Here is a 27,037-nt window from a genome sequence, read left to right as displayed (position 1 = left end):
CACCTACGAGAACTACTGTCTCAAGAATCTGTGAACTGTATGACAGCTAAAAAGGCTACTAAAGAGGAGCAGCTGGGCCGAGCTACATTTATTACACTGACCAGAGACCACTGGACACCAGTCAGTAACTTCAGCTACCTCAGGGTTACAGCACACCTGATCATTCACTTTACAGCACAAGTTATTTTCTACCTGATGTGTTTGTCTGCTGGGCTCTACTGCAGTTAATAAATATTATTGCTCAGTGAATTAAAACACTCTGATTTACAAACCACAAATAAGTTTAACAACTCTAGTTTGTTTAATATTTCTTCATTTAAACATCATACATCATACAAATAAACACTTCAACTTTGTGATTTACTTGATCATTTTTAAAATTAATTGACATCACTAGTCTACATACATTGAGTATGATCCCTTCACTTCACTAGAACAGTGATTTTTACCACAGTTTAACAGATTTATGTGGTGTAGAGGTGATCAATACTACAGTGTCATGGATCCAGATAAAGGGGGTCAGGAGGAGTCCCGTACTGAGCTAGGAGGCTAGCTGAGCCCCGTGAACATATAAATAAATCTTTTAATATTCCACATATGCTTTTAATTGAAACAGTGGTCAACCAAATAAACCTTGTTGAGTAAACCTGTGCTATAAAACGACTCTTTTATGTTAGATACACTAGGTAGCCCCTGTTTGAGTGCCAGTTTTCTTTCCTCCATCCTTTGTTGTTTTTAATCCACATTTAAAGACCAAACTGGTACCAAATGAAGAGCCATTTGGCAGCCAAACAACCAGCTTTACTGAGCTGAGCCAAATAATCTAGATCTCTAAGAACAGACAGATTTGCAGAGACTGGGCATGCATCAGCTGAGGAAACAGAAATCACTTCAGCACCATGGGGTGTTCTCTGCATCTGCGTCATGTCATGTGCAAAGAACTCATTCTGCCATACTTTAAAACTACCGTCCTTGTCAGGTGATGGCTCTTCTCATTTCTGATTTGAATCTTAGAATTAGAAAAAAATAATTTGGATCTCAATAAAAAGAATAATCAAAGTTTTAGCAGGTAAAGGAGCAGTCCAACAGGGAGATTCTGTCTGACCTGGTAACCAAAAAGGTCAATTAGCTTCAATTAGCTGCAGATTCTTCCTTTTATTCTTAGTGCTGCACCGCCAAATAAACATCTAAAACACATTTTAGGATAACCACCCATCCATGCCAATGAGATAAGGTCACATTGATGTAATCCATCCAACCGTCCAAACATCCAGGGCTACAGAGGTCTGGAATCAATCCCAGCATGCACTGTGTGAGACGAAGGTTAAAGCATTTAAAAGGGGCCAAGTCATAGTCAGATTTATCCCTGTGCTGTTTGGAGTTCCTGTTTAATTTGAGAGAGAAATATGCCACAGAGAACAACCTCTTCCAGCTGGACTCGCTTAAAATACGAGTACTTCCTGTCACGATCCCGCTTCACATTAAACGATACAAGTTTTACATCATCAAACATTCCTGTGCATGGGCAGCTGTAACTTTTTCTGCCTTGTCTGACTCAACAGAGACTTTGTGCAGCAGTGTGTGGGATCCTTTTGTCCTCTGATATGAATATGAGCTCATAACGTTCAGTCAAAGTCATCTCTGCACACACTCCTGTTCATAACAGCTCTATAGTCCATATCAAAGAACTAATGGGATTACATAAGGACAGTTAAAGCCAGCGCTCCATTTAAGAGAGATAGGGAGACCGTTCTCCATTCACAGATTATTCAGTATTTCTCCTGGGCTATTCAGTCTCAAGTCTACAAGAAAAGAGCACTTTCCTCATAAAAAAGAGAGCCCTAAATGCTGCAGCAAGAAAAAATAAGAGGAGAACAAAAGGGGAATTCTGTGTACGAGGTTTTTACGGTTCAAAACAGACGTCTGTCTCATGGCACTCAAGAGGAAAATGAATGTTTTTGTCAGTCACACGCTGTTATTTTCAGGAAAGTCTCATCTTTTTCATTCTAACTTCTATTTGAACAGCTCTTATCATCTTAAATGTTCCCTCAGTTTCATACTACCAAACCTTTAGTATTTTTTCTTTTATTCAAAGTGCAGCTTTGGCAGCCTTAGGTGGTGTTAACACGAGGCAAAAGAAGGGGATCGCCTGGGGCCTCATCCTCCAAAGGGCCTGAAAATAAAGTCAAAATAAAGGTGCATCAAAATGAATATTCTTTACATGGCTGAAATTACAATTACATTACATGTTTACCATTGTGTAACATCCCCTCTTCTTTTAACAACAGTCTGTAAACATCTGGGAAGTAAGGAGACCAGTTGATGGAGGTTTGGGAGAGGAATGTTGTCCCATTTATGTTATATTCTAGCTGCTCAACAGTCTGAGTCTCCTTTGCTGGATTTTTTCTGTTATGACCTCCATTTTTTTTCTATTGGTGAAAGGTCAGGACCAGGACTCTTATAATGTGAAGCCAGGATGTTTAGCATCGTCCTACTGAAATAGTCAAGGCCTTCCCTGAACGAGACGTTGTTGGAATGGGAGCATATGCTGCTCTAAAACACTGATCATCAACTGGTGGCCCGAGGGCCATATCAGGGCCATATCAGGCCCCCCAAAGCTTCCTACCTGGCCCCCAGAAGATCATTAAATTCAGAAGAGGAGGAAATGAAGATGTTGTGGTTTTACGGGTTTTGTTTGGCTTTAAATGTCTGCAGCTGTTAAACCCACCCCAAAATTGATATGATAATATGAAAAAGTTTGAGAATGACTAAACATTTGATCTATTTTAACAGAAATTCACTTGTCCGCCCATTTTGCATTTAAAAAAAATATATAATAATAAAAAAAAAAGGTTAAGACTGGTGGAAATGTTGCAAAAATGGCCAGAAAAAGAGATGAAACGGGGTTAGACGGCAGCAAAATGGGTTGTGGGGTGGCACAAAGGGACAAAAATGGGCTGAAAAAGTGGTGAAAAGAGGTTAAATGTGGCATAAATTGGTAAAGAGGAAAAAAGGGGCAAAAAGAGGTTAAAAGTGGCAAAAATGGTGCAAACACAATAATGAAAAACGGTTAAAAAAGTGGCAAAATAGTTAATAAGTAGCAAAAATGGATAAAAAAAAGTGGCACAAGGGGGATAAAACATGAAGGAAAGTGGTAAAAAGGGATTAAAGAATTGCAAAAAAATTGGGTTATAGAAGCAAAAAGGGGCAAAAAGTATTAAAAACTAAAATATAGCAAAAAATAGCCTGGCAAAGCAGTGAAAATGGGTTCAAAAGTGTCACACAGGCAATAATTGGCAGGCAAGTGGCTTAAAGGGGTTAAAAAGAGGCAAAATTGGCAAAAAGTGGCAAAACTGATCAAAAATGGGTTAAAAGTGGCAAAGAAATGTTGCAGAAATGGCTGAATGATGTGAAAAGGCATTAAAAAGTGTCAAAAATGGGTTAAAACTGGTGCTAAATCACAACTGGGGAGGACCCATTCCCCAGGATTAAAAAAAAATATATATACTAATACTAATACAGTTATATGTTAATTAGCCCAAAATGTTTAATCTTTGTTTTTTTTTTAAAGTCCGGCACCCAGAGTCTCTGTCAAAACTAAACCTGGCCCTTGTGCAAATTAACTTGATGGTCCCTGCTCTAAAATCTCTCTACTTTCCAGCATTGACAGTTCCTTTGCAGTTGTGTGCCACAGACACTAACACAACCCCAAACTATCAGAGATGCAGGCTTCAGAACAGTGCCAGGATAACAAGCTCATGGTTGCCCTCATCTTTAGTCCACAGGACATCCTTGGTTTGGTTTCCTGGAAGATTAAGATTTTGATCCATCTGGCCACAGAACAGTTTTCCATTACAAGACGACAGCATTTCTGAATCGTGTTCACATAGCACTTCTTCTTTTCATGTCTTTTCATGACATTTTATGTCTTTAACTTGTATTTGTGGACGGCATGGCCAACAGCATTGACAGACAGTGATTTCTGGAAGTGTTCCTGAGGCCATGCAGGTATTTTCAGTACAGATTCATGCCTGTTTTTAATGCAGTGGCTCTTGAGGGTTCCAGATCACTAACATCCAATACTGACCTCCAGCCTTGTTCCTTGCTCACAGAGATTTCTCCAGATTCTCAGAATATCACGATGATATTATGGACTGTAGATGGTGGAACATTAAAAGTCTTCAGAATACCACTTTGAGGAACATTTTGCTTAAATTGTTCCACAGGTCTATAGGCAGTTTTTTCAGGTCAGTGAGCCTCTGCCTATCTTTACTCCTGAGAGACTCTGCCTCTCTAAAATGCTCCTTTAATACCCAGGCATGTTACTTGTTGCCAATTAACCTAATTAGCTGCAAAATGCTACTCCAGCTGTTTTTCAATATCTGTTTGTTCACTTATTTCTCATGTGTCATGTTTTGTATTTCCTGTTTTATTTTGAAGATCACTCACTATTCTCTGTGTCTGTTTCAGATTTTCAGGTTTGTGTCCTGTCCCTTCCCCCCATCATGTGTGCACCTGCTCCTGATTACCCCATTACCTCTTGTATTTTACCTCTTGTCTCACTGTGTCTTGGCGCCAGTTCGTTGAACCTCACAGTCAAGTTCCAGCACTCATTTTCTAGTCGCTTTTTCAAGTGTTATCTGACCCTGTTTGTTCTTTTGACCTCGCCTTTTGCCTCACGTCTTCGATACCTCTGCTTTGTCTGACTGCCAATCTGTGTACCGAACCCTACCTGTGATTAAACAGCGTTTTTGGAACTAACCTCTAGTCTTGAGTCTGGAATTTGGGTCCTATCTCTGGTTCTGTTCATGACACCACTTACTTTTCCAGCCTTTTGCTGTGTTACTGCCATCAAATTCAGAATGAGCAAATGTTTGTCATGGAATGGTAAAATGTTTCAGTTTCAACATCTGATATGTTATGTTCTATTGTGAATATAATATGGGTTTTTAGATTCAACCATTCCCTTCTGTTTTTACTTATGTTTTACACAGTGCCCCAACTTTTTTGGAATTGGGGTTGTTAATAATCTTGATCAGCAAGTTAGCTATTAACTAAGCCATCTAAGTCAAACAATTTTTAGACTAAAAGTGTTTTGCTAATCTTTTCAATCTGGTACATGTTCTTAGCAAGTGTTTATTCAGTATGGTTTACTCTATCAGTGTCCTCAGTATACTGAGTTATTCTACCACTTGGATTCACAGAGGCCCATGATAAAGCGTCATTATGTCTAGGGGAGAAGGGCCTTAGTAGGAGAGGAACCTGTGTGGAGATGGGATAAAGTTCCAGAAGGACAGCCATGCCTGCATCCCTCCACTGATCCTGGCTTTATGGCAGAGCAGCTAGACGGAGGCCTCTCTGCAAAGAAGCACCTGAAGGACTCTCAGACTGTGAGAAACAAGATTCTCTGGTCTGATGAAACCAAGATTAAACTTTTTTGGCCTCAATTCTGGATGCTATGTCTTGAGGGAACCAAGCATCGCTCATATTACCATCCCAACAGTGAAGTATGGTGGTGGCAGCATCATGCTGTGGGGGTGCTTTTCAGCAGCAGGGACTAAGAAACTGGTCAGGGTTGAGGAAAAGCTGTGCAGAGCAAAGTACAGAGATATCCTCAATTAGCGCTTGGGACCTCAAACTGGGCCGAAGGTTGACCTTCCAACATGACAATGACCCTAACACAGCCAAGACAATGCAGCAGAGGCTTTGGGACAACTCTGAGAAAGTCCTAGCGAGATTGACTTGAACCGTATCGACCATCTCTGGAGAGATCTGAAAATGGCTCCACATCCAACCTGTCTGAGCTTGAGAGGATTTGCAAAGAAGAATGGCAGAAAGTCTCCCAGTCCAGGTGTGCAAAGATTGTTTTGTCATATTGAAAAAGGCTGGAATTACTGAGTAAAGGGTCTGAATACTTTCTGAATTACCTGCATATACAGATCTTAAGAAATCATAAAGCTAAACTTCCAGTGTATAAAATGTTCTTTAACCAGCCCTGTGATGAAAAATGCTCTCTCTCCATGAGTCTGAGGATCCTGCTGTTTAAGTGTTTGTCACTAAGATGCTGAATAGCCCTTGAACGCTGTTTGGCAGAGGTGTTAATCTGGGATGGGTAGGGGGGCGGTGGGCTGAGTGACTTGTCGCCTCAGATCCTGATAGCCTGCAGGAGAGATAAAGTGAATTGGTGAGAGTGCATAAAGACATGTTGGGTAATTAGCATCAGTGTTAGTGAGCGATTACTTTGCATCTCCATCCTTCCTATATTTATCTCCGTCATTATCACCATCATAATCAGCTGATCTCATCATTACCACCACCATCTCTGTCACCATGGTAACCTCTAGTTGCCAAGATGCAGAGAGGCAGGGAGTCAGACATCATGAGGTGATCTTCAAATACCTTGTGATGTCTCTGTAAACACAGAAATTATTGTTTTAGCTGAACCTCGGGAAGTTTCAGCTCACGGACGAAGAAACCAGGAGATAATGATGCCGTGTTAACGAGCCTGTGTTAACGGGTATGGATCATATTTTACGCCATGGAAGAGCCAACTTAAACAGCTTGGCCAATCTACAAGGGGGTTTATCCAACTTTTTCAAACTTCGGAAGGCGATCTGGGGCAGTGACCTGTACTGTTTCTTTTTTTTTTTTTTTTTTTTTAATTTATCACACTTGAATGTTAAAGATCATCAAAGACATTTTAGTATTGGTCAAAGCTGGATGGTCTCTCTCCTCAATAGTCTGCAGGACATAGCATCCCTGGTTTCCAAGAAGAATTTCAAATTTTATTTACCTGACCACAGAACAGTTTTCCATTTTGCCTCAGTCTGTTTTAAATAAGCTTTGGCCCAGAGAAGTCGTCTGAATCCTGTTCACATATGGCTTCTTCCTTGCATGATACATCTTTAACTTGTAGATGGCATGGCGCACTGTGTTGACAGACAGTGATTTCTGGAAGTGTTCCTGAGCCCATGCAGTGATTTCCAGTACAGAACTAGAATGGCCGTCTGAGGCGGCAGACCCACGCCTAAGCAGCGCCACCGAGGAACTCACGCTCCCATAGATTACTATGGTGTTCAAAATTGGAAGTCCAAGAAAAACCGAACGGGTGCGCGGATCATCACCAAAATCTAATGGATTCTTCCCTGTCACCATCCCAATATTTCCTAAAAGTTTGGTGAAGATCCGACTTTCCATTCTCGAGTTATCTTGTACACATACAAACAAAGAAACAAACAAAGATACAGAACCCTTTATATAACCCCCTGCTGATTTCTCGGTGTGGGTAATTATGCCTGTTATTAATCCAGTGGCCCCTGAGGGCCTAAAGATCACCAGTATCCAATATTGACCTTTGACCTTATCCCTTTCTCACAGAGATTTCTCCAGATTTGTTGATTTTTTATTTGATGATATTATGGACTGTAGATGGTGGGATAGTCAAAGTCTTCACAATTTTACTTTGAGGAACATTTTTCTGAAATTGTTCCACAATTTTCAGGGCATTTGTTCACAAATTGATGAACCTCTGCCCATCTTTACATCTGAGAGACTCTCTAAAATGCTCCATTATCCAGCCATTTTACTGACTTGATGCCAATTAACCTAATTAGTTCCTCTAGATCCCCTAGCTGTTTTTATTAGTACCACTTACTTTTCCAGCCTTTTGTTGTCCTGTCCCTACCTTTTTTAGATGTGTTGCTGCTATCAAATTAAAAATGAGCTAATATTTTTCATCAGCTGACAAGTTTTTTATGATCAATTGTCAATTAATTTGGATTTATGAGACTCACAAATCATAACATTGTTTTTATAACAATTCCAAGGCAAAAGCCCAGATTTTCACCCAGATATGATTAAATGAAATGAAATGCATGTTAATGCAAGAATCACTTTGTAAGGCTTTTCTAACAAAACTTGGGACCTCTGAGAACAATATAAACTTGTCTTAAGAGGGTAAAATATGTCCCCTTTAATGAAAGTGAGATCAAAAATTGCAGCTTGAATGGCACTTTTTTTTTTTTTTTTTTTTGTTTTTATTGATCATTTTGATTAGACAAGGGGTATTGTAGAAGTATGTATCAAATATTATACAACAGGCTCTAAGGGGTTAATGTAGGAGCTGAGCGGAAATTACTAGATCAAAAAAAAAAAAAAAAAAAAAAAAATACACAATCTTGCCCAAATACATGTCATATATATGAACACAGCCACAGAAAATCTGAGCACAAGAAGGCAGTTTAGAGCACAAACATAAGCCCACAATCAAACGTCATACTCTTAAATGTTTCAATGTACTCTTAGAGTTTTGTAGCAATAGTGACTCCATACTAAAGCCTCAGATAGAAGGAGAAAACGTCCTTACAGTGTAAAAGATTTCATCTAAACATGAAAGAGACAAAAATACTGTATTAAGACCAAGGCTTACACTCTAAAAAGTGAAAAGGTCTCCACATACATCCCTTATCAGCCTCTTCAATAGTTATGGATAATGACTTCAATTAATTGGGGATTTGTTTGGAGTTTTATGTGTTTCCATTTTTCATATTTCATATATGATCATTATATCCAGTCAAATTAAAGTCTCTAATTAGATTTTATTGTATTCATCCTAATAATACAATCTAAACCACTGTCAGAACTTCATCAGGTTTATTTATGTAATATATAACTATCTACTGTATTGAAGCTTTATAATGAAATTGAAAATCTAACTGATCCCACTCATGGCTGATCAAACTGAGAGAAACTTTGGAAATTACTTCTTGAATCACATCAAAATTACTTTCTTCAACAGGCCAGATTGTGTTTGACAGCCATAATCCACCATCCGTAAAATCTGTACCCCTTTTTCTCTGGTTTGGCAACCCACATCCATATTCAAGATGAAGTCATTGAACTTCCATGTAGAAGCTTCACTGTTCTCTTCTTATCAACAAAATGGCCATGCTTCATCAGAAAGAGTCCTAACCATCAGAATCCAGGTAAAGATTTAGTCCAAACACATCACATCCAAGATCCCAGCCTTGCACAACAGATGGATTTACCAGCCTCCATTTCTGTAATCTTGCAAATCCATCTCATTAAGTTTAAATCCACAATCTTTGTGCCAAACCAAAATACTTTGGACCAATCAGTGTCATTTTAGGCAAACAAAGGTGGCAGCTACAGTCGTAGTGGAAGCTGTGAATAATAGTAGCCACCAGTGTAGCGATTAGCTCATATGTAGTTACAGCATAGCGGCAGTTTTATCAGAGCTGGACCACATTTCTTCATCAATTAAAGAGCACAGAACGGCACTGAAAGCTTTTCACTACAGACAAGGTTTTTCGCTCTTCTGCTGATGTGTTTTGGCTTGTGTTTGTGAGACTTACAGACAGAAAGATTTCAAAGACTCTAGAAAGAAAACTAGTGAGAGATGTGTCTAAAAACCCTGATCAACTGCCAGGACACTAGTGAAGGACTTAGCCATGTCAGGAATTGTAGTCTCAAAGAGGCCTTTCAGACTGGCAGGGCTCTGTGCTGGTTCTAGTTCCTGGCTGTCATGTTAAAACTGTGAAAAACTTGGTTCTGGACCTGAAAAGTTGGTTCTCAGCTGGAACCAAAAAAAGTTGGTTCTTTCTTGGGAATTGTGACATCATCAGTGGGCGTATCAGTGAAGAAGAGCAGAAATGGACAAAAGGTGGTCTGCTGGGGTGACTACATGTGTGGTTGTGATCTGGGCATTGACAGAATTCCAGGTGAAGCTGGAGAGTAGTACAAGGAGCAGCAGGTTAAAAGCCAAATTTGCAGAAGAGAGGCTGGGTTCACCTGAACACCAGACCAAATAATGAATTAACTCAAGAAACTGAAAATACCAGGACATAAAGAAAGACTTGGGCAAAGTGGAGCTGGATAAGGTGATACATGACCATCATGTCCTCCCATTCGCTTTGTCTTTCAACACTACGACCCAACTGTATGACCAAATAAATCCTGGTAAAGAACTGCCTCCAGAAGACCAAAGTGACCCTTATTGGCTGGCCTGACCAAAGCCCTAATTTGAATCCCATTGGAAATCTGTGGGGTGAACTGAAGACCAAGGTCCATGCCAAAAGATGGATAAATCTGGAAGAGTTTGAGAGATTAGCTGAAGAAGAATGGGCTGGGATTCCTCAGAGGATGAGTCTGAGACTTGTTGAAGACTACAGCTAACGACTGCAGGCTGTCATCCAGCAAAAAGAAGACAAAGCTGACTACTTGCATCAGGAGGTTCATCATTGTAGTGTTAGGTTTTTTGTATTTTTTGCATTTCACAATAAAAGCCCCCAAGCTTTCTAAAGTTCAGGTCGTCTGCTCTTACTTTGAAACTGAAATGTTGCCAGAAATTAACGTTTAATTGATCAGGGATAACTCCATCTTTCCACCTCTTCCTCTCCAGCGTCTGGCACTGACTGAGCCCTACAACGTGAGTATTGGCAGATGGCTCGCCGTAAAGCCCCGGCTGTGAGGTGAGTGGAGTGGCAGGAGGCTAACAAGGCCCTGTCCCAAAACAAGAAGGCTGTCTGTTGAACTCTGATAGCCCCGACCTTTCATTTGATACTGTAGGAAGCTTTCATTGCGTCGGTGTAGAACCATCGAGCAGACGGAGAAACTGTTTCTGAGCTGAGATTGACAGGCGGAGAGGCAGGGTGCAATCCAGCTCCTGATTCCTGCAGCAGCTTGTTCATCACACGGGCTCCTCGGTGAGTCTGCGCGCCTCATTAATGATGGAGTCTGAGGAGAGGCTTCTTCAGATCAAACATTTAGCTGAATCAACAACTGCTGAGCTCATCAGACTCACACAAACACACAAACCATGAGATATCGTCGCTATCTTCTCTGTCTGTAAATCCAGCAGCTCGTCAGAGTCAAGCAGAGCTTATGAGCACAGAGTTTAAGGTTTTCAACAAATGCTGAAGAAGTGTGCATTTATGTGGTGTTTAGATGAGGTCCAATTTTGTCCAGTTTATCAATTAAAGGATTGTATTAAAACCCTTATGTTATTTAACTTCCAACCTGGTTTGAGAAAAAATAAACAGGACTGCCACAGCAGCTCTTAAAGAGGGGGTATTATGCCATTTCTTCAAAGCTTTACACCATCTCTCTGATACCCATGTAGTAGCTTCACATGGTTTACAGCTCAAAAAACTCCTCATGTTTCTCACACTGGCATCCTGCAAAACCCATATTTTAACCTTCGTCTGAAATGCTTCGCTGTCTTTTTAACAATCCCCCCCTCCACAGACCTGCTTTCCTCCGATTGGCCGATTTTCCGGAGGCTGGCTGGGGGCAGGACTCAATGTTTTGTGCCCGCCCCCTTCATTACAGCTATGTTTACATACTTGTAAACTTTGAATGAACTGGTCTGACTGAGTAAGATATGGCGAATTTTGATATACGTCGTGTTAGACCCGGAGTCTGATCCTCATAGTTTGTAGAGAGAGGGGGAAGAAAACCAGCAGCAGCGAAGGATAGAGCAGGACGTATCTGTTTGGTAAGTGTTTAACTACTGTGTTACTAAACGGTTTTGATAATGGTTGACTTATCCCTCGCCGCATTCAGCGGTGTATTTATCATCTCTGTTCATCTTGTGGGGGCGGTCTGTTCAGCTTTGCCGGCAGCACGGATGAACCAGTCAGGAGATCCTATTGCGATGACCTCATCAGTTTGCTCCATTGAAATCTGGTCTTGGGAGAATCTCAGAGAGATTCCCAACGGACCGTTTTCATCAGTTTACAGTCGAATTCCAAGATTACTGCCACATACGTTTATCTTGCAGTTTGAAAAGTTGCATACAGTAAGTATGGGCATCCAACAATGTGACTTTATATTTATGTTTTTAAAATCAGAAAAGTATAATACCCCCTCTTTAAGGTTTGAATGATGTTATTGACAGTAAACAGTGGCATGCAGCTCTTTTTATTGACTTTTATTGACTGTTAAATACAGCAGTTGAACTGCCCTGATGAAGGCCTGTAAAGGCCCATCTATACTCCTTTTACGTACGAAAATGTATACACCCTTTTCAAACGATGTTACCATCATTGCTCACATACTTCCATGCGTCCTTTACGTTGGCATGGATGCTACCCATTACATCCACCGGGGTGGGGGGGCAGCCCAGAGTCAAAAGTTTATGACAACAACAAACTCAAAAACAAACATGGCGACTGTGGAGGAGGTATCGATAATGTACCTCTTACATAAAAGACAAAAACGGAGGCAGTGTTTCTAACCAACTTGCACAACTTTTCCTCAAAAAGTTCCGCCATTGTTATTTCTTCTTTGTGTCTCACTAGAGCTATGTATTGGGTAGTGACAGCAACACTGCCCCCACGGTTTCTGGTGGTACTGCTCTGTTTGGTCTGTATCCATAAACTTTATGGAAACGTGCAGAAATACTGACGAAATGAACGTGGAGCACGGAGAGAAGGCTCCGTCCGTATCCAGATTCGTATTTAACGTTGAGCATAAATGGGCCTTTAGACTGAAACATGTTGGCATGTTTTAATGATTCTGCAGCCCTCATGAAATAAAGGCTTTTTCATCAACAGTCCCTCCGAGTTCCTCAGATCTCCTCAAAACTTTAAGTTGGATCCCCACACTGAAGAGCACCAGAGAGACACATTTTTTCAAGCATTTTTTAACTTCTCAAAACCCATGCAGCACTACGTGCAACAGTTTTTTAAACTTCATTGTAACTTCTATCTTGAAGGGAGAGTGCTAGGAAAACATATATTTTCCCAAACAATTCACTTCAGTAGTAGCAGCCAGCAGCTGAGATTCCTGGGTAATATAAGTCCACCATTCAGGGACGTCGCTGTGATACTGGTGATTAAAACTGCAATTAATCCTGATTGAATATCAAAAATGGAAGAATAATCAGCCCTAATCAGCCGTAGAGTTTACACATGTGAAGTGTCTGTTATTTACCAGAGTCAGAGCGTTTAAATGGAGCTTAATGAAGGTAAAATTATTGTATTTGAAGTTTGTTAATATGATAATGAGATTTTAAACATGCTGCCATTGGTTTAATCAGTATGTACATTAGTAAGAGCAGTTAGAATGAAAGGATAAAACAGAAAGCTCACTCGACTAATTAAATATATGCACCAGAACTGAAAATACTGTATTAAGACCAGCGTGGTTCTTTGTGTCAATTCAGTAAGCCTTTAAAGATTAAGCCTGAGAAAGACATAATTAGTGTTGATATTTCCAGAATGGAAACAGACAGAAATCTTGTCATTAGTAAGAGCTGCAGGTTTGTGAGGCTAATGGACTTTTAAGAAGTAAAGCCTTCACAGAGGTAAACCTGAGAGCTTAAAAAGCACAACATCTGTTTTAAGGATTAAACAAATCTACTGAGGGAGGTCTGGAAGAGGCCGACTTTGTCATCTCACCAATCATCGTCACTACAGCGCCGTCTTCTTTTGGATCCAGTGCTTCTCTTTGAGCGTCATGTCTGCTTCCTGTCCAGTATGAAAGTCATTAAATAGATCTGAGGTTCACAGGTTTACTCGCCGACACATCAGGGGTTTGACAGACTCTGCCTACACCAAAGCAGACAATGTCTGAAGAACACAGTCGGCCTAATTAAGATCTCCTACCATGAATAGTTGGCACATATGTGACTTAACAGTAGTGATTTTCATTTTTAAAAAGATACTTCTAGAAAGAAAAATTCTAAATTCTTTTTGGAAACCACAGACATAGTGTCCGGAGGACTAAAGAGGAGAGAGACCATCCAGCTTGTTCTCCTCGCTCAGTTCCAAAGCCTACATCTCTGATGGTATGGGGTTGCATTAGTGCCGGTGGCGTGGGCAGCTCTAACATCTGGAAAGAAACTATCAATGCTGAAAAGTAGAGAGAGGTTTTAGAGGAACATCTAGACCTAGACGCTCCCATCTAGACCAGTTCTTAACGTTGGGACCGGGACCCCATTGGGGGTCGCAAGACCAGAGGTGTCAAAAGTATTCACATTCATTACTCAGGTAGAAGTATAGATACTAGGGTTTAAAAAGACTTCTGTAGAAGTTGAAGTATCAACTCAAGCTTTGTACTCAAGTAAAAGTGTAAAAGTACTGGGTTCAAAACTACTTAAAAGATAAAAGTAAAAGTAATGTAAGGTGGAAAAAATTCCATTCAGGACAAAAGCTTAGGCCACGCCACAGGGGCCAATTCCATTCTACCATTCCATTCCATCCTACCATAGTGCATTACCCCACCTCTCCAAAAAACATTTTTCTAAAGGCCATAATGACTATAATGTTACCAGGGCTTGACATTAACTTTTTTTCTCACCAGCCATGGTGGCTAGTGGTTCTGCAAACTTACTAGCCACTCAGTATTTCCACTAGCCACAACTTTGGTGTTTGGTAACTCTGAGCTATATGCCAAATTTGGTACAAAGGATATGATGTGACACACGTGCTCTACTGTCTCTCACCAGTATGGTCAACATCAGCTCTCCTCTTAATAAAGCTCTTCTCCCTGTACATATGAAACAGCACACTACTGAGATATGGGTCAGACTGTTAGAGACAGTCATCTAAGAGTCAAAACTCTTAGATTTTTATTTTCGTAATGGGTATCAAGTTTATGCTAAAATTAAAGTACTGTTAATCGGCTGTTTATTAGAAAAAACTACAGCAGATTACAAGAACATCTCTAATTTTCACTCTGACAAATCTCCATCAGAGAATATTAAGTGTCCAACTTCTCCTGTCCTCTGCTCTATACTGTATGGAGGAAATGTTTTCATATGTGTGTCTAATAATTAAAATATCTCTACAAATAATAGATGACTTACATTTGGTGGTGAAGCTCACATTTGAGAACATTAAACAACAGATGTATAATATAAGAAAAAAAAAATCACTGTTTAGTTAAATTTTCTTGGACTCCTAAGTGATCAGTTACAGACTTTAATCCTTCTGCCTCTGTTTCTCACTGCCTCAGTGAACTGATTTAAAGTTTCAGAGTTTCTCTCGTCTTTTATAAACGTTAATTATCGATTTATGGTAAATTTATAATTTACCCTGAATATACAAATGTTTAAAAGTTTCAATAACATTTAAAGTATGCGCACCTTTACGGAGGATTTTGTCGTTTAGATCGTCCTCAACAAACAAAGAATATAGATGGAGTATTAATTAAACCGCCCGCCCTGGCTCGCACGAGAGACAGAGACACACAGCTGGAGAGCACACACACATAAACGGCGCTGACGCACATGGACAGAGAGGCACTTTAAAGCAGAAAGAGAAAGTTCAGGTCTGAGTTTATCCTGCAAATTCTGAAACATTTTCCCTAAACAGATAGAAGCCTTCAGTCTAACCAACACATCAGTGCGAGTGTGTGTCTGTATGTGAGTGTCGCGTTTGTGTGTGTCGTACAGCATCACAGCCCTTGGCGCTGCGTAAAATACACACAAATGGATGAAGAGACCAGCTACTTTTCAGTTATTTTGGAGGGAAATTTGTGCCAAACAGCCTCTCTGTAACAAGTCTGAATCATAAGGGCTAACTGACAAGCACTTTCAGAGCGACGCACGAGTTGTGACGCTGATAAATTCAACCCGCCATCGTGGCTAGTTAGAGTCACTCTGCTACCCACCACGGCCGAAATCCACCTGCATTTGGCTGGTCGGCGGCTGTCAATGTCAAGCTCTAAATGTTATAATAAAATGTTAATGTTGAAAAATTTGGGATGCACCTGTTTCAGCTGTATTTATGCCCATTGAAAATGAACGCATTTTAGTACAATGCAAATACATTCAAGAACCATATATGTGTACTACCAACCTCCTCGCTGGTGCTTGGTTGGAACATTTCGCTCCAGTTCTTCTTGAGTCTCTGCCACGGACATCTTCGTACTAGGCTACATACATCTGATATTTCCTTGCTGGAGTGTGACGTGATTTGTGTCATGTCCGAAGGTGCAATGGATTGCGAACAAACCAGTAGGGTGTCAGAATGGTATTATGTTTATACTTCTCATCCAACCACAATTAAATTCACTCTATCTGGATGATGCAAATTATCTGGAGAGGGTTTTGGATTTTTAATTTGTGTTTTTTTGAACAATGCCAAGCCAGAATGAAAACAAGTTGAAATGAAATAGCAGTGACAAGGCTATTTTTAAAATGTAAGGAGTAGAAAGTACAGATAATTGTGTGAAAATGTAAGGAGTAGAAGTAAAAAGTAGGCTAAAAAATAATTACTCCAGTAAAGTATAGATACCCAAAATTTCTACTTAAGTAAAGTAATGAAGTATTTGTACTTAGTTACTTGACACCTCTGTGCAAGACACTGAGAGGGGGTCTCCAGATGCCTTAAAAAACTAAGAATATGTTTGAATTACACTGATGCCACTTTACACCAATTTTTTTTTGTCACTTTTCCCCACCAGTTTTGCAAATTTTAACACATTTTTGTTACTTACAACCCATGTTTTTTGTTTCAAACCCTTTCCACCACTTTTTTCTGCCTGTTTTTGCCACTTCTAAACCAGATCTTGCAACTTACTGCCTATTGTTACCTCCGCCAAGGAGGCTATGTGATCGGGTGTGTTTGTTCGTTTGTTAGCAACATAACTCAAAAGGTTATGGACAGATTTTCATGAAATTTTCAGAAAATGTCAGAAATGGCATTAGGAAGAACTGATTAGACTTTGGGACAGATCCAGATCACCGTCTGGATCCAGGAGTTTTTTTAAAGGATTCTTTACTATTGGGAGATAGGGCTAATGGCGGAGGTCTGCGCTGTTACCACTTTACACCAGGAGATGGCAGACATGAGTAACTTCAATCCCAGCAGCATTTTGGGTGTGTTTCTATTCAAAGTTTTGGAATTTATAGAGTTTGAAAGAGGCACGCCCGGTCAAGGAGACGAGTCAGAGTGTAACAGAGAGAAAGACAGCGAATTGTAGTGACAATACTCACAATGCTGGGAGGAATAGAGGAATATTCACCCTCTGACATGACATCCAGTCATCCAGTGAGACCATTGGTGAGACTGTCAGTGCATCTGTTTGCACCGGCAGGCACTGCTTCTGCTATGGCAGTCCATATGTAGCAAAGTCAATGCTCTGTGTCACCATGTTTCCACCCCACCAGAGAGGGAATAATCGGTGAATACTGTGGTTGGGGGCACATGGGGATGGATCCAGGAATGTTTTTAAAGGATTCTTCACTATTGGGAGATAGGGCTAATGACGGAGGTCTGCACTCTCTGAGTGCTTTTCTAGTTGGCTCTGTGAACACATAACTGCCGCTATTAACCCCTTTTACCACTTTTTAAGACACTTTTCACAATTTGATATGCCCATTGTTGCCCGTTTACGACTTTTTCTGCCTCAGCTAACCCTTTGTGCCAGTTTAAATCAATTTTCATCCTTTTTCACCAAATTTTGACTTATTTCTGCCACTTTAACGCCATTTCAGCCACTTTTTAATCCCTTTTACCACTTCATATGCCTGATTTTACCACTTTAACCCATTTTGCAATTTTTTGGTCATTTTGCCACTTGTATCCAAATTTTTGGCATTCCTACCCATTTCTGCTAATTTTAAAAACCAATTTCATCACCTTTCACCCCATCTTATGCCATTATTAAACTTTTTTTTTCTATTTTTTCCGTATTTTAATTCTGTTTTAAACATAGTTACCAGAAGAAAGGGTGCATCCTCTCCTCCTCCGTCTCTCCGTCTCTCCCATTAGATCTTCCTCCAGTCAGATCATCTGTGGGACCGTCTCTCCGGCTCTAACTCACCCTGACAGGACATTCATCATTAGTCAGGGTCCTGGAAGCTGCTCCGCTGTCACAGATCTGTTTCTGTTAAAGAACTGTGACTTTGGCTACTCGCTGTATAAAGTCTGACCATTAAAAACTCAATTTTCCATTTTGTTTTAGAACTCCCAGGACTCCAGCCTCCTGAAAACAAGCACCTCTCAGTCCAAACACCAGTGAGACCTCCTCTCTGTTTTATGATGTAAAAAAGTGACTGAAGTCAGAGAAATTGAAGTATTGATTTATTCATAAGAAGGTAACGAGATTGGACAGAGGAGAAAAGTGAAACAGCAGAGAAAAGTTTACTTTAAAAATTCAAACAAACAGTTATAAACATAGTCTGTCCATGCCAGGGTTTGAAGGATCAGATTGGTTCATCTCTACAAAAATAGAAAAGGCCCTCTAGTCAAGTGGCAGTCCAGCATGCTGTGCCCTTCTACAGTATTCAGAGCAGAAATTCCACAACACGTTTTCATCTCTGGCCAAAATGGCCAAAGAAATTTGTCCATTTAGAACAACTCCAGTACATTTGCTTTAGCCAATAACTTGCAATCAACAGCAATAAATCAAATTTAAACAGAAACACTGGTACAGCTTCATGTAAGCACTAAAACAGGACTGTGGGTGCATTTCTTATTACAACAGTTCTTATTACCCTGTTATTACAGCCTGCTTGGTGCATATTAAACGGGACCAGACCTTGGAAATGACAGCAGAAAATATATTTTTTCTCTTTGTTTAAGTTGTCAAAACCATGAAAATTGTGAATTTTTCCTACACACATGCAGTCAGTTGCACAAATAAGCTTATGTTTAATACATAACAGCACTTAGCTTCACATTAGCATCGTTAGCTCCAAGATTATAATGGATTTGGATTTTTCAAAAGTTTTTATTTTTATTTCATTTCTACTTTTTGGAGTAGTTGTCAGGGGCAAGACCCAACAGGGCTCTTCACTTTTATTTTTTAAATTCAATTTTGATTTTTAAATACAACTCAAGACCTACAATTACCATTGAGTATATCTTATCAAAAAATTGGTTGATTTTACACTCTCAAGGCTTGGTTGTACATGACAGTCAGTCAGATGCTGTAAAAAACTAAAACTGGCCTCTAATTTTATTTTATTTTAGTTAGTTTTTAAGCACAGAATTCAGTTTCAGTTATCTATTTTTTTTTTGTAAAGCTTACTTTTTATTTAGTTTAAGTTAACTAAAATGATTTTTACAATTTAGTTTAAATTATTGAGTTAGTTTTAGTTAACTATAATAACCTTGGTTAGCTTGAAGTTAGCCTATCAGCACATTAGCTGCTACTGTAAGTCAGCAGCTTACAACAGCCAAATACTGTCCACAACTGAAAACACCAATGAATCATACAAACAAATAACATATTGTTACTCTATACTGATGATCTCACCTGTAACCTCAGCTAAAACAGTAAAATCCAACTATCTTGGTTTCTTTGGAGTAATATTGAAGAAGGATGGGAGCATCCACTGTAGATAGTTCAGTACAGTTCTCCTCTCATCTTCCCACACTGCTGTTGCTGATAAGCCAGGACGTCCCAAGTGTAAACACCCGGCCATGCGGAAGTGAGATGGTGCTCTCGCCATTTGCCTTACCATCCACGTCTTTCTGCAGACATGATTTTTGGTGGAATACAGTTTCACTTCATCTGAGATTTGGTCACTGGTGGATTAACGCACTCATTGAAATCCACTACAACTGCGCTCAGCCATCATTGACCATGATTGATTTATAAAAAAGGCTGAATACTTTCTATAGACACTGTACATTCACTTCTTTCTCATGCACACAGACAAACTCACCTAAAAGCGTCTCCTCTGGTGTGAATATTTGAGCACTCTCTCCAGTGTGAGCTCAGTGTTTCTGTAATTATTTAAAACAGGTTAGTCTGGGGTCACTCTCTGCCATCTGCAGCCCTCCTCTGCTTTATTAATTCCTAATAAGATGTAATGTTTCCATCCAGCCTTTCAACACTCCCCCACCGAGCACGCTGATGAGATGTTTGACATTTTTTTCTGACTTTGTCAGAATAAATTGAGGATAATCTTATTTTTGCAATTTTAGAACATCCGCAGGGGGACCGCTGCCAATTAATTTAGATCATCAACCCTCTTCTGCCTCCAAGTTTCCCTCTTTGGAGTCTCATTACCTATCGCAGGCTACTTTCCTATTCTCCGTGTGTTTGTCTGCTTCGCCGTTGTGTTTCTGCCTGTCAGCTGCAGCTTTGTAGTTTTCATGTCTCCTTTTTTTATCCCTTTCTCTCCGTCCCTCTCATCACTTTGAGTGTTCTGTCTCATTTGTGTGAGGAAGAAATAAAAAGGGGGGAAGAGGGAAAGAGACCAAGGTGAGGCAGATAAGAAAAGGACAATAATACAGTAATGGGGCAGTGGTAATTAAGCAGTTCTCTCTCTCTCCAATCACGCTCTCTCTTCATAATTTTAATGATTCCCTGCAATCAATGCGCCCATCCTATGGCAGTTAATGAGATTAACCTTGAGACATACAGAGATGGAGCTGACTGACAAGTCGTCTTCTCATCGACCACTTTATTAGGTACACCTGTTCAACTGCTGTTATCTCAAACATCTAATCAGTCAATCAGATATGAGCAACACATGCATGAAGACACATGAAGATGATGTGATGAAGGTCACAGCATTATCATCAGTGTTGAATCCAAAACTAAAAAGTGTCGGCAGACAGTCGAAAAAAAAAAATCTCTCATTAATCTAAACTCAGTACCCTAACATGATGAAGTGAAAACAGCAGTTGTTTGCAATTTTATGACAAATAAAAAACTGAAATGTCACATTGACAGACGTATTCAGGTCCTTTGCAACAACCCTTGAAATGTAGCTCAGGTTTCTCCCATTTCTCATGGTTGTTGCTGAGATGTTCCTACACCTCAATTGGATCCACCTGTCATAAATTAAGCTGATCGGACATGATTTGGAAAGGTACACCTCTCTTTAAAAGGCCTCACAGCTGACGATGCATATCAGAGCAAAAACCAAGCCATGAAGTCAAAGGTGGAGCTCAGAGACAGGATTTTTGACAGGCATGGATCTGAGGACTCTTTAACCCTTTAAGCACCAAAGTTGCAAAATTGCGACAAGCAACATTGCTGAATTAAACAGGCTATAGCTGCAAATATGGTGCCTAATGTTATTACCACTTTACACCAGGAGATGGCGGACATGAGTAACTTCAATACCAGCAGCATTTGTGGGGCTGTTTCTATTCAAAGTTTTGGAGAGAGAGAGAGTTTTGAAAGACCCATCCCTGGTCAAGGAGACGAGGAAGCGGTGGTTGTAGTCGGAGCATAACGTAGAGAAAGAGAGTGAACTGTAGCGAGAATACTCACAATGCTGGGAGGAATAGGGGAATATTCACTCTCTGACATGACGTTCAGTCATCTGGTGAAACCATGGGTGAGACCGACGCTGCGGCTGTGAGTATTGACAGCGTGTCCTTGCGCCATGATAGTCCACAAAGCAGCGCATACCAAGGCCGATGCTTTGCCTCACAGTGGCCGGGGAGGGAGGGGACATGGTGGGGGTATTGGGGTGGTCAAAACACCACGAATAGTGACGGAGGTAGGGAATGAAAAACACAGCGGAGGTAGGGGCAGCCATGTTTGCAGCCGTGGGAGAAAACACACAGGCAATGGTGGTGGAGGCCACCTGGTGATGTCAGAATATGCAAATTAGATGAATGAATTCACTCACATCACAAACTTTGGGTCATACTGAAGATTGTTCTCAGTCACAGTATGCTTTTATCTCTAACCACTTTCAAGCTACAGCCTTTTGAAACCTTGATATCACAAATGAATATTTTCTTGAAAAAACTCTGGTGCCCAAAGAGTTAAAAGCTAGTTGTCTGGCCAAACTGAGCAACCAGGGGAGAAGGGTCTTAGTAAGAGAGGTGACCAAGAACCTGATGGACACTCTGACTGAGCTCTAGAGATCCTGGGGACAAAGTTCCAGAAGGACAACCATCACTGCAGTCCTCCGCTGATCTGGGCTTTATGGCAAAGTGGTAGATGGTGGCCTCTCCTTAGTGCAAAACACACAAAAGCCCACTTGGAGTTTGTGAAAAAGCACCTGAAGGACTTTCAGACTGAGAGAAATAAGATTCTCTGGTCCAGTAATACCAGGACTGAACTGTTTGATCTCAATTCTAAACATTAGGTCTGCAGGAAACCAGGCACCACTCATCAGGCTGGTTGAAAGCTCTTTTTTTAAATTTGTTATATTTATTGGGGTGCAAGTCTGCTCTCTCTCCTGGCATATAAGATAGTCAGTTGTTTTTGTTTTAATGATTATTTTTACTTGGAGTCTAGTTTTTATATTTATTTCTTTCTTTAAACCACTGCCACACAAGGATTAAACATATTAAATGCAAACCCTTAAATTGACCGACAAACAAACCTACACAAAAAAATGCACAACAAAGAAACACAACGGAAGCAGCTCTTATATTATAAACTCAGAAAATAAACAACAAATAATTACATTTGTCAAGCTGGAACTAGCGATTTTCCAGAATACAAAATAAAACTCCAAATCCTAAGATCCCACAGTTACACCCCCAAAAAACTCATACTCAACACAAAATGACACTCACAGTTTTCTTTCCAGTTAAATAAAAGGTGGAAAAGTATGTTCATGTACATTAAATGTACTTTACTGCCAAAAACATTGAAATTATTATCTTTATAAATATTTCTTTTTACTCATGGTCAGCAAGTCCAGCATCAGTCTGTCAGTCTACAGTCCAGTCAGTCTGTCAGGGATCCCTTTGGCTGCTGGAGTGTTGAGAGGGGCTGGCTACTGCTGCAGAGGAGCTGACGGATGGGTTTTGGTAATTTTTTGGTTTTATGTGATTGGACAGCTGTTGATAGTGGATGACAACATCATGATGGGTTGAATGACCTCACTTCTTTTTGTAAACTGTCCAACAACCTTTGCTGCTACTGTGAGACAGATGCACTGTTTGGCGCCAGCTCCTCACACAGCTTGACCCAGACTGGATGAGGAATGGGTGTGAATGTGGGGGTGCAGGTGGGTAGCCAAGGAGCAAAGACAAAGGAGTATCTGGTTGTCACAACCTGCCCAATAAAATCCCAACAGAAAAGCATGGTCGTGGCAGCATCATGCTGCTGGAGTGCTTTTCAGCAGGGACTGGGAATCTGGTCTGGGTTGAGGGAAAGCTGAATGAAGCAAAGTACAATCAAACCACAGCACTGAGGACCTTACTGGGCCGAAGGTCCAACACAGGAGTGGCCTTAGGGACAACTCTGCGGATGTCCTTGAACCTCTGTTGAACATCTCTGAAGAGACCTGAAAATGGCTGTCCACCGACGGCCCCCATCCCGCGCCCTTAGCCTAAAGTTTTTGTTTCCTGTTTTGGGCTTTTTATGCCTTTATTGATAGAGGAGTGTGGATGGAGTCAGACATGAGTAGGAGAGTAGGGAGTAGCCCAATCCTTTTTTCATTTCATCAGATCTAAGATCTATAAACTGTATTGTCTAGGGCAGTGGTTCTCAATCTTGGGATCTCCAGACTCCCTGAAAAAAACTAAGATTTGTTTTAGAATTCCACTGTTGCCACTTAACACCAATTTTGCCAAATTTTGACCAGTTTTCATGATTTTTTCCCACAGATTTTAACACATTTTTGCTTTTTAACACTTATTTTTTGCCATCTTAAACCCTTTCCACCACTTTTTCTGCCTGTTTTTGCCACTTATAAACCAATTCTTGCCACATAAGCCACATGTTGCCTCTGTTGACCTATCATTGCCATTGTAACCCCATTTTACCACTTTTTATGCACATTTTTTTCCATTTTATACACATTTTAGAAATTGATATGCCCATTTTTGCCACTTTGACCAATTTCTGCTGATATCTGCCTACTTCTTCTTTCACAGTTAGTGCTATTTTGCTAGTTTATATTGATTTTCTGTCCATCTCACCAGATTTTCCCCCATTCATGCCAAATTATAGCCTTTTCAGCCACTTTTTTATTCCCTTTTAACACTATTTATTCCCATTTTTGCCTTTTTTGGTTATTTTTGGCCCCTTCTAACCCATTTCTACTACTTTTAAGATCCAATTTCACCACCTTTTCCAACATTTTTTTTTTTTTTTTTTTGCCATTATTAACCCATTTTCCCAATTTTTTATCCAATTTTAATATTTTTTTTTTTTTTTTTTTTTTTTTTTTTAGATTTAGATTTTTAGGACAGCTATATACTACACAAATGATTTAAAAAAATAGATTTGTTTCATTTATAGGACTGGTTATTTTCCGGGTTAAATATAAAATAAGGATATCACAGCTTAACTTTACAATGGACCAGGACTTTGCTGACCTCCATGGGCCCCCAGTTTGTTTGGGCCCCAGGAAGCTCTCCCCTTTATCCCCCTTATGGACGGCCTTGTCTCCACATGACTATTCCTGATTGTTCATGGCCGTGTTCAACCACCTTCAGGCACAGTGGGGGTCCCCGGTCTCTGGCACCTTTATTTTGGGGATCACGGCCTGAAAAGGTGGAGAACCACTGATCTAGGGCTGCAATAAAGATCCTAATTTGTAATGTGGTTGTGGTTAGACTGAACAAACTAGAATTAAAATAGTTTAAAAATGCATCCAGCTGGGTAGAAAGATGAATCATATTATTGCAGGAGCTTCATGAGGAAGTCAGACGTGGTTGCAGCTTTTAAATAACTCCTGCAGTCGCTTCCAAGTGGCCACTGAGGCAGAGACAGTCACTTGATTGTAATTTGATTTGTGAAAGAGTAGCAGGATAGAAGGTAGACGGTGAATAAGTGGAAGGATATTAGATGGAGGGACAGAGCTGACTATTTGGGTCAAGCATTTAGCGAGGATTCTCAACTTCATGTAATCTCCGTGGAGTTTAAGAAGACGCTTTATCGAAGGAGGGAAAAAGGCGGCAGAAGAAAGAGAGCGTGTAAATGGAGGGAAGTACGACAGCCCTTTGGAATCTAATCAAACCAAGGACACTTTCCTGATTGCCTCTTCAAAAAACAAGAGGGCGCAAATTGGTTTGGTTTGTTTCTGTCATGAAGGCAATAGACAATTGATACTAAAAATGGTGAAAATGTTGCAGGGGAGAAATGAAAGCAGCTTTAAGTGAAATAACTAAATTACTTGTTCACAGAGCAGGATGGGGGAACAGCGAATGGGTAATCTGTGGCGTCGATCCCATTCCCTTTTCTTGCCTCTTCGTGAAGTCCTTCCCTCCCTCCTTTCTCCCAACAATTATGGAGCTTTTCTAAATCCATCCCCCTCCCCTCCTCGCTGCCTTCAACTCTCTCTGTCACCTCTTTATTCATGCAAAGATTCAAAAGGCCCAGAGAAGGGAAAGCCACCAAATAATGGGTTTGCTTCCAAGAGGCGTAAACCACCAGGATACGCTCTGCTCTATTTACTGCATTGGACACAGCATGTACTTTAAAATAAGATATATTTCCCTTTGTGGGTTTATTTTTCATTTTAAGAAATGTCAGAGAATCTGGCTGGGATGAATAAGAAACCCAGGGCTCCTCCAGCACATATTTATTTTCTGACCCTGTGGTCACCTCCTGTTTTGAGTTCCGGCAGAATGACTTTTGGACTCACAGGGGTGGACGAGGGGACAGCTGCCCCCCTTAGTGCCCTGTGGTTGGAGAAAATACAGCTAAAGTGCCTTCATATATGCCCCTATGGAACAAGAACAACAGGAAGTACCCACAACAGTGACCTTACAGTAAAAAGCATGGAGAAATGCCCTCCAAGGCTTTCCAATTGGAAAAAAAACTGATAAAGTGCCCTCTAAGGTGCCCTTCCAGTAGACTAAGACTGGTAAAGTGCCCTCTATTTTGGTCTTACAGCGGTTAAGACATGGCAAAGTGCCATCAAGGTTGACAGTCCAGTCGTTAGAATCTGGTAAAGAGCCAAATAGGGTGGTATTAATGGACAAAACCTATAAAAATGCCTTCAATGGTGTAAATCCAGTGGGCAAAAACTGGTAAGGTGCCCTCCAGGGTACCATTCAGTTGAACAAAAACTCATAAAGTGCTCTCTAGTGTACCCTTCAGGTAGATAAAAAGTGCCTCCAGTGGTCAAAAATGTTAAAGAGCCCTTTATAATGCCCTTCAGAGGTCAAAATGTGGAAAAGTGCCCTTTACAGTGCCCTCCATTTAAAAAATGGCAAAGTGCCCTCAAGGGTTTTCTTTATGAAAAACTTTATAAAGTGCCCTTACAGGACTGAAAGTGGTAAAGTGTCCTCTAAGATTTCTTCTAATGGGAAAAAAGTGGTGACTTACCCAATAATTTGGTTTTCTGGTAGTAAAAAACATGGCAAAGAGCCTTCAAGGGTGGTGTTCCAGTGGTTAGAATCTGGTTAAGTACCCACTAGCGTGGTCCTCGGTGCACCAAACCTGGAAAAATGCTTTCTGTTGTGGTCTTCCAAGGAAATAAGTGCCCTAAGGTACCTTTCAGTGGAAAAGTTTGTTAAGTTCCTTGTAGGGGGGCCATTCATGTGGGTCGAATGTGTAAAATTACCCTGTAGGGTGCCTTCAGGTCGATAAAAAGAAGTAAAGCAGCTTCAAGGGTGCTCTGCTAGTGCACATAGGTGCTAAAGTGCCCTCTATGATGGCCTTCCAGTGGTCAGAGAGTGGTAAAGTGTCCTCTAGTGAGGTCATTCAGTGGTAAAATCATGGTGAGGTATCCTTTAGGGTGGTGCCCACTGGTGGTCTTTACTGTACGACACCTGGAAAAATGCCTCTAGGTGGTCTTCAAGTTGATAAAAGGAGGATATTCTGGCCTCCCTGAACGTTCAGGTTTGGTTTAGCAGATAGGTAAACTTCTTTGTAAAATGAGAGACCGTTTCTTCTTGGTCTGGCTGTTCATTGAGACCTCACACACAAAGGCACTTTGTAAAAAGGCATATGTTTCCACCACTCTTAAAAGGGGAACTTAAAGCTGCTATCGTGAGCTGATATTAGCTGTCTCCAGTCTGCCACTTTGCCGTGTCACAGCTGCTCCCTGGACCGAACTATGGTAGTCATGGAAGGCCAAAAAAGTCAAACCTCAAAGACACAGAATAACTATATACAGAGCTGTTATGATGACATTAAATGCCCTTAGAGGGCAGCACAGAGGAAGTGCCAATAAGCCTGCTCT

This window comes from Cheilinus undulatus, linkage group 2 (genome assembly GCF_018320785.1).
Source record: "Cheilinus undulatus linkage group 2, ASM1832078v1, whole genome shotgun sequence".
Lineage (NCBI taxonomy): Eukaryota > Metazoa > Chordata > Actinopteri > Labriformes > Labridae > Cheilinus > Cheilinus undulatus.
This window is presented reverse-complemented; position numbering follows the sequence as displayed.